This window comes from Eumetopias jubatus, unplaced genomic scaffold, assembly GCF_037043125.1.
Source record: "Eumetopias jubatus isolate StellerSeaLion01/CBP00866 unplaced genomic scaffold, mEumJub1_p1.0 scaffold_14, whole genome shotgun sequence".
Lineage (NCBI taxonomy): Eukaryota > Metazoa > Chordata > Mammalia > Carnivora > Otariidae > Eumetopias > Eumetopias jubatus.
The window spans coordinates 101,862,564-101,870,261 of NW_028274820.1; the positions used below are offsets into that span (position 1 = coordinate 101,862,564).

Below are 7,698 nucleotides of genomic sequence, written 5' to 3' on the forward strand. Positions count from 1 at the left end.
AGGGGGCACCCGGATTTGAACCGGGGACCTCTTGATCTGCAGTCAAATGCTCTACCCCTGAGCTATACCCCCTTACTAGAATTATAGTCCTCTTTAGCATAGTTCACTTGCGCTGCCACACCCAATCATTCCCTAGTGCACTGGACATTCTATTCTCTCTTGGTCCACCTATGAAACTGGCAAGCCCACCACAAACTGGCTGGAGACCACCCTCTGGCCAGGAGTTGGGCCTTCCATTCCCCAGAGACCCTCCCTTGTCTAATAGCCCTTTTCTACTCTGTAGCGACAACCTGAACTCCTTGGATAAACTGCAGTCTCCTCCCCTCACCTCACTCAGTACCTGGTGGGAGGGGAAGGGAGAGGAAGTGTAAGAATCATGCCTGGATTAGCTATGTCCACAATAATGCTTCATAACAAATCATCCCTAAATCCAGATGAATGCAACAATAAACATTTATTTTCATGCATGGCAAGCAGTGGATCTAGTCTGGGCTTGACCTGGTGGCCCTGCTTCAAGCTGGGGGTCCATCTGTGCTTGGATCCTTGATGTGAGTTGGGCTCAGGTTTGCTGAAAGTCTGTTTATTCCTGGGTCCAAGTTGGAAGAGTGGCAGCTAGCAGGGGCACTTTTCTCCTGGCAGTGGCAGAAATGCAAAAATGTCCTGCCCAACTATGCGAGCAGGTTTCAAGCCTCAGCTTGTAATCCATGTGCTAACAACCCATCAGTGAAAGCGAGTCTCAGGACCAAGCCCTACATCAAGGGCGGGGAAATCTGTTCCTTGGGAACATGAGAGCATCTGAAAAGTCTCATGGCAAAGGGTGCACACAGAATAAGCTCAGAACCGGGGCCAACATTTTAATCCACTGCGGTCTGCCCTCTTGGTCGTAATTACTTACCTCTCTCCTGCATGCGTAATATACTCAGCTTTTACCTTTTGTTCCAGCCAGAGCCCCCTTCTGGATCCCAATGTCAGTATTTGTCAGGCTTCTCACAATAATATCATATAACAAACCACCCCAAAACTCAGTATGATTAGATTCTGGTTCTGCTGCCTCGGGAGAGCTCCCCGTTCACTGTTTTTGCATGACTCTGAGAAGTCTTCCTTTTCCTTCAGGCTTCTCTGCAATTTTTTATTTTTTATTTATTTTTTTAAAGATTTTTATTTATTTGACAGAGAGAGACACAGCGAGAGAAGGAACACAAGCAGGGGGAGTGGGAGAGGGAGAAGCAGGCTCCCCATGGAGCAGGGAGCCCGATGTGGGGCTTGAACCCAGGACCCTGGGATCATGACCTGAGCCGAGGGCAGACGCTTAACAACTGAGCCACCCAGGCGCCCCCTCTGCAATTTTTTAAAGAGATCATTGGAAAATATGTCCTTTCTGGTGGCTGAGCTTTCTTCTCAGCTTGCTTCCCCCGGTAGAATGTTAGAAGCCCAGGTCCTTTTAACTTCCCAGTCTTCACGTCTTTTCGTCCAAGCTCGTAATGCTTTTGATAGTACAGTTCTCTCAAGCAACGTGTGGGTTTTCTATTTATTTGACTCCATGTGCCAAAAGCCACATGATCACAATTCTTTTTGACATATGCTCTCCCTCCGGCTCAATTATAAGTATTTGGGCACACCCTTAGTCTTTCTAGGAATACTTTTGTCCAACTGAGAGGATATACTTGGCACCAGTTTAATTCTTCAGTGCTCTTAATAAAGTGCATTCAAACTATGAGTGTATTAAGCTTGACTTGGTTTGAGACTATGTCTTACGGGAAGGCTCTGGAGTTAGTCTTTTTCCTAAAGTGCTGTAAGAAGGGCCTCACCTTTGTTTTGGAGAGAATGGTTTCATTTTTCTGACTATGCAATTCTGAGCTATCTAGATTGCCTCTAAATTCTGACTGCAAACCAGTAACCTCTCTTCTGAACTCAAATCTTTTTTTGCAGTACCTTATCAAAAACAGCCTGTAACAAAATAGCTCACGCATTCAATGTTTTTCCTTGAAATATCCTACCCTAACACTACAAGTGCAAGCACATTTTCTGCCTTCCAGGTTACCACGAGCCTCTGATCTTCCTGCCAATAGTACTTTCCTATTTTCCCACTGATTGTTAACAGCTCTTTTGCTGCCCATTGCTTCATTGCAGAGGCATGCCATGTACTTTAGGCTTTTGTTATAGCAGGAGCCCCCTTCTGTATGTCACTTTTAGTATTTGCTAGTCTAATCCACAATAGTGTCGCAAAACAAGCCACCCCAAACCGGTGACACACAACAATAAGCATTTATTCTCATGCCCGTGGGTCAGAATATTGAATGTGAATCAATTGATCGAGGCTGGGCTTGTCTGGGTAAGGCCGCTTCAAGCTGCGGGTCCAGCCGGCCTTGGCTCCTCTTGATGAACTGGACTTAAGATTGGGCCATGTGTGTCCACGCTGGGGTCCAGGCTGAAGGGGCAGCCGCTCACAGGATAAACACATCTCATGGTAATAGCAGAAGTGCCGGAGGACAAACCCAACCTTGCAAGTTGATCTCAAGCCCCTTCCTGCATAACCTGCTAACATCCTGTTGGCCAAAACAAGTCACACGATGTGCCAGCGATCAATTTTTTGACTCTCCGGTCCAAATTCATGCCCCCATACCTGCCCTGCAATAACCGACTGGTTTCTGTAAGCGTTTCTCCTGTAATATGAACAGCTGTCAGTAGAGGGCGCTGGAGGGACGTTGCTGGAGAAAAGGAAATTGTCTCCCGAATTTCTGCCGCGTGTTGGTGGTAGTGGTGGTGGTGGTGGTGGTGGTGTTTTGTTTCGTTTTGTTTTTTTCCCCTTCCCCTTGGTCTCTGTTGCATGGTTGGTCAGAGGTGTGGGTGTGTGAGGACCCAGCCAGGCCCCCAAAGAATGGAGTCCCATGGCGACCTCGTACCCCGGCGGGGCTGGCGACCACCTCTCGGGGCCCTCCCAACTCTGCTTATGCACCTGCGGGCGCCAGCCAGGCCCGCTTGTCTCTGCCCCTCAGAGGTTTGGTCCCCCGAGCCCTCCAGGCGCAGATGCTGCACGCTCCAGACCTCACACCCCCAGGTGCCTCTCCCGTGCCCAAGAGGTTTGCTTGCTGCTTGCCCGGAGACTGTGAATACAAGGTCAGGTTGCGGCAACCTGGCGAGTGGGCTGCAACCACACCTTCCCCCGGGGTCTAATTCCTGCTTTGGGGAGGGGCCCCCTTCCGAATTTGTCCTTCTTTGGGTTCTTCTCCCCGCGCATAACTTTAGTTTTCTTTGCACCTTTGTAGTAACTCTTTGCATAACACAATAATTCTTTATATTAAACTTCCCACTTAAGTTACTGTGTGGGTTCTGTCTCCTGGTTGGTCCAGACTGATACCTATGGCCGAGCCCAGAGCAAGGGGGTGCAGAGCGCACTCGCCCGTGGGGGAGAAAAGGAAGAGTCACAAGCAAAAGCCACAGAAACTGCGAGGTGAAGAATTGCAGCCAGTGGGTCAACCACACTTCAAAATGCCAAGCGAGGAAAGGACACGGGGCGGGGCCTGGGGGAAAGTGGCAAGGAGGGCACCTGGTGACATTAAATGGATTGTGGTATCCGGGAAGCCATTCCTCCGCGTTCGGCAATAAAGCGGAGCCCCAGTAGGGGGCACCGGGATTTGAACCGGGGAATCTCTTGATCTGCGGTCAAACGCTCTGCCTCGGAGCTACACCCCCTTGCGTCAGGTGGCCGCCTCTTTACACTATTTCACCTGTGACGCCACACCCAAGCATCCCATAGCGCCCCGTGAGTTCTATTCCTTGCTGGTAGGCCTAATGAGACCAGCAGGCCCAGCACAAACTCACCAGGGACCACTCTGTAGCCGTGAGGCCGCTTTCCCATTCCCCAGAGACCTCTCGCTTTGTCTACTAGGCGCTTTTCCGCTGCAGCCGCATCCGAACTGCGGGAGACACGGGGTTTCTGCGGGACCCCGCCCCCCTCCCTTCCTTCCTTCCTTCCTCCCTTCCCCCCTCCCTCCCTCCCTCCCTCCCTCCCTCCCTCCCTTCCCCCCTCCCTCCCTCCCTCCCTCCCTCCTCCCTCAGCTCCACCGGCTCTACCCCATCCTCCCCAGCCTAACCCTTGCTGGCTCTCTGTTTTCCTTCACATCTCCACCCCACCCCCACCTTCTCCCCGGCCCAGTCCCCTCCTGAGGCAGTCTCCGAGGGGCTTGGTTGAACCCGGGAGAGACAGCGCCAGCGAGGCAGTAGCCCCTGAATCCTTCCGGCAGCATAACCGAGGGGGCTAGAAGGCTGCTGTTTGGGGGCCCACAGCCCCGACCCAAGGGCCCCTGCTATAAGGTAAGATATCTCTCTTTCCTCTGCCCCACAACAGGAGAGCCCAGGCCGTGCGTATGCCCCCCACCCCCACCCCCTCCCCCTCCCTCCCTCCCAGCTTGCAGACCTTCATTCACACAGTGAGGACACCCACCAGTCCTTCGGAGGAGGCATCAGGGCAGTAACCGAGGGGATGTTAGGGGGCATCAGAGACCGGTGAGATTCACTTTCCAGAGACCGCAGAGGACACTGAGCCATGCGGTGGGAGATGGGGGAGAGGAAGGGAGATTCTTTCCTCATTCCCGTGCAGCTTACCTATAGCATTCCTTTGTACACAGGTAACCTGTTTCACTTCAAAAACATGATGTAAACTCAAAATAAGTGTTCCAGTGAGAACAAAGCAGCGCCCCATCCATGATGTTTCTAGCATAATCCACCTGCTTCCATGCTGCTGGCTGCTGGCTGCTTGCCTGGCCTCTAAAACACCATCTTTTTTTTTTTTTTAAGATTTTATTTATTTATTCATGAAAGACAGAGAGAGAGAGAGAGAGAGAGAGAGGCAGAGGGAGAAGCAGGCTCCCAAGGAGCAGGGAGCCCGACGTGGGACTCGATCCCAGGACTCTGGGATCATGACCTGAGCCGAAGGCAGACGCTTAACCATCTGAGCCACCCAGGCGCCCTAAAACACCATCTTTTTATTAGGGGAGGTAACTGGAAAGTTGGGTGCCCTTCCCTGGCATGGCCAGGTTTGGGGGGCGGGGTGTGTGAAGTGCATTTGGTGGAGCTGGCTCCTGGCCTCCACGCCTGGTTTTGACCTTTGTTTCTGAGTCCACTGGATAAACGCCGAGTGGGTGCGAAGACCCCACTCTTTTCTGATTCGTGTCCTATCTTTCACGCATGAGACAAGGATACTGTTCCTTTAACTGACCTTGTAAGTCAGTAACCCACTTTTGGTTGGAGGCCTTTTCAGTTATTCCGAGGTAAGAGTTAAGGCTCTCTGCACTCGGTGCTGGCTAGAGTAGAGGGTTTACACATTTGAACTTCATTTTCTCTGAGTTCCCGTGCTGACAGAATTAGCCACTCTACTGTACGGTGCTTGCTGGTGTTCTATGGTAACTTAGTACATCAGGGCCTGGACCTCCCCGGGCACTTCGGTCCAGGTGACCCAGTCAATATTGAACTTCCCTGCTTTGTCACTGTGTGTCAGTGACTGATGACTGCCAGGTTCCAATTCCTGAATAACTGGCTGGATGGTCACTGATTTTAGCCCCAGCCAGACCAGATAACCAATGCCATGTTCCCCTCACTTCCTGCACCTGACTTCTAGGATCAGTTTTCACACGGCCAGCATTCCATCTCAAAAATAGAAACTGATAATGGCTAATTGAAGCAAACAAGGAAATGACTGGCACGAAGACAAAAATCTCAGACCTCTCAAGGAAACCTAGCAATCTACACTCAGAAAACGGGCAGAATTAAAGGACAGCCAGGAGGTCAAGATCCTTTGCCCCCAAACAGCATCCTGGTTAGGGGGCTGGTGATGCCCCCACTGCACACTGGCTGCAGCCATCAGCCCCACCGCCAATGTCAGAGCTCCCCTGGAATAAATTCCAAACTCCTGCCTCATTCCATGTTCCAAGTCTCAATCATGTGTGTGTGACTGGCTAAGCTGAGGGCATTGCTGGGGTTGGTGGGAGGGCAAAGTCTGGTACCTTTGGTAGTGCAGGTAGGTCCTGGTTTCCACCAGTCATGCACAGCTGTGGATCCCCCCAAATGGAAAGGAATTTCAAACATTGGGGGTGTAAGAAAGATAGTTGCATATTATCTACCGCAAGTCTCATAAGTGAGACTGGATCAGTGCCAGAATAAGGAATGGGGGAAATTGGATAGTGCTGTCAGAGCCTGGGGAGGTTTTCTGGAAAAGGCCTGATCTGCTGCTTCTCTCCTCCCCCTCCCCCCTCCCCTTTCCCCCCTCCCTTCTCCTCCTCCCGCTCCTCCTTCTTCTTCTTCAATTCCAATGTAGTTAACATCCAGCATTATATTAGTTTCAGATGTACAGTATAGTGATTCAACACTTCCATATATTATACGTATATTACTCAGTATTATATGTATATTACTCAGTGCTAATCAAGATAAGTATACTCTTAATTTCTCTCTTCCCTTCTTGCAGGAAGAGGCAGTTATCTGGAATGCCGACAAGTCTACATAAATACGGCGGCAGGTGCATACCATGGAATATTACTCAGCCATAAAAAGAAATGAGCAAAGCCTATAGCTAAGTGAGAGAAGCTGATCTGGAGAGGCTACATATAGTATGTTTCCAACTCTATGACATTCTAGGAAAGGCAAAACTAGGGACAGTAAAAAGATCGGCGGTGGCCAGGGATTGGCAGGAGGGGAGAGGAATGACTAGGTATAGCAGGCCGGATTTTTACAACAGTGGGACTATCCATGACGTTAGTTAATTGTGGATACGTGACATTATGCATTTGTCAAAACCCGTTAAATTGTTGGGAACTGAAGGTAAACTATAGGTGTCAGTTAATAATAATGTATCGATTGATATTCGTTCACCAGTTTTAACACTAGTGCAAGATCTTAACCACAGGGAAACCGTGTGTGTGTGTGGGGGGGGTATATGAGAACTCTCTGTACTTTCTGCTCAGCTTTTCTGTGACCTTAAACTGCTCTAAGAAATAAAGTCTACAACATACATATTTTTAATGACAGCCGGTGGGGGCTCCCTGGATTGCGGATCAGAGACCGCGGGATGTGTGTTCAAATGACCCGCCTAGGAGCAAGGCGCCTTTCCCCCCAGCTGCCGTAGGCAGAGCTCTAACCCAGCAAGTAGCCGACGTCTTCCGTGGGCTTGCCTGAGACCGGCGGGCTCTGCTGCGCCGGGACGGACCGCTTTGCTACCAGGCCTCCTTCCGCACCTGGCAGCTTCTCGGGCCCCTGCCGAGGGCACCCGCTTTGAGAACCAAATACGTTTAGGCCAAGCGCCCTTTAGAATCACCCAGCGTAGTCCTCCCCCAAATGCGCCTGTCAGATCTAGGGCGCATCGGGATGGAGGGGGAAAGGAGGAAGGGTAGAGATATACGTCATTTTTACAATAAAGGTGCCCTCCCCGGCCTCCTGCATCCGGGTCCCTGGGCCTGAGGTCCAAGGGACATGCGCACAGCGCCCCCCCCCCCGCGCGGCTGAACCTATGAAGTCTCGCAGCTGCTGCTTCTGGGTGCGCCCCCGGCCTCCTGTGGACTTAGGAGAGATCAAACATATACGTAGGTCGTCAGAGGGTCAGGACAAAACCTCCAAGTCTGGACGAGCAATTTTTCCATCTCCTGAAGCAGAAGATGGCCTTTCCCACCATCTGCCAGCTGAGCCCCGGGTGGAAAGAAAACCGAC

General features: G+C 51.1%; 1 non-coding gene across 1 annotated transcript; it reads right to left on the reverse strand.

The window, feature by feature from the left end:
• TRNAC-GCA (transfer RNA cysteine (anticodon GCA)) lies at positions 1–72 on the reverse strand. Its single transcript has one exon. It is a non-coding gene; the product is annotated as a tRNA-Cys (tRNA).
• Between the last annotated feature and the right edge of the window lie 7,626 nt (positions 73–7,698).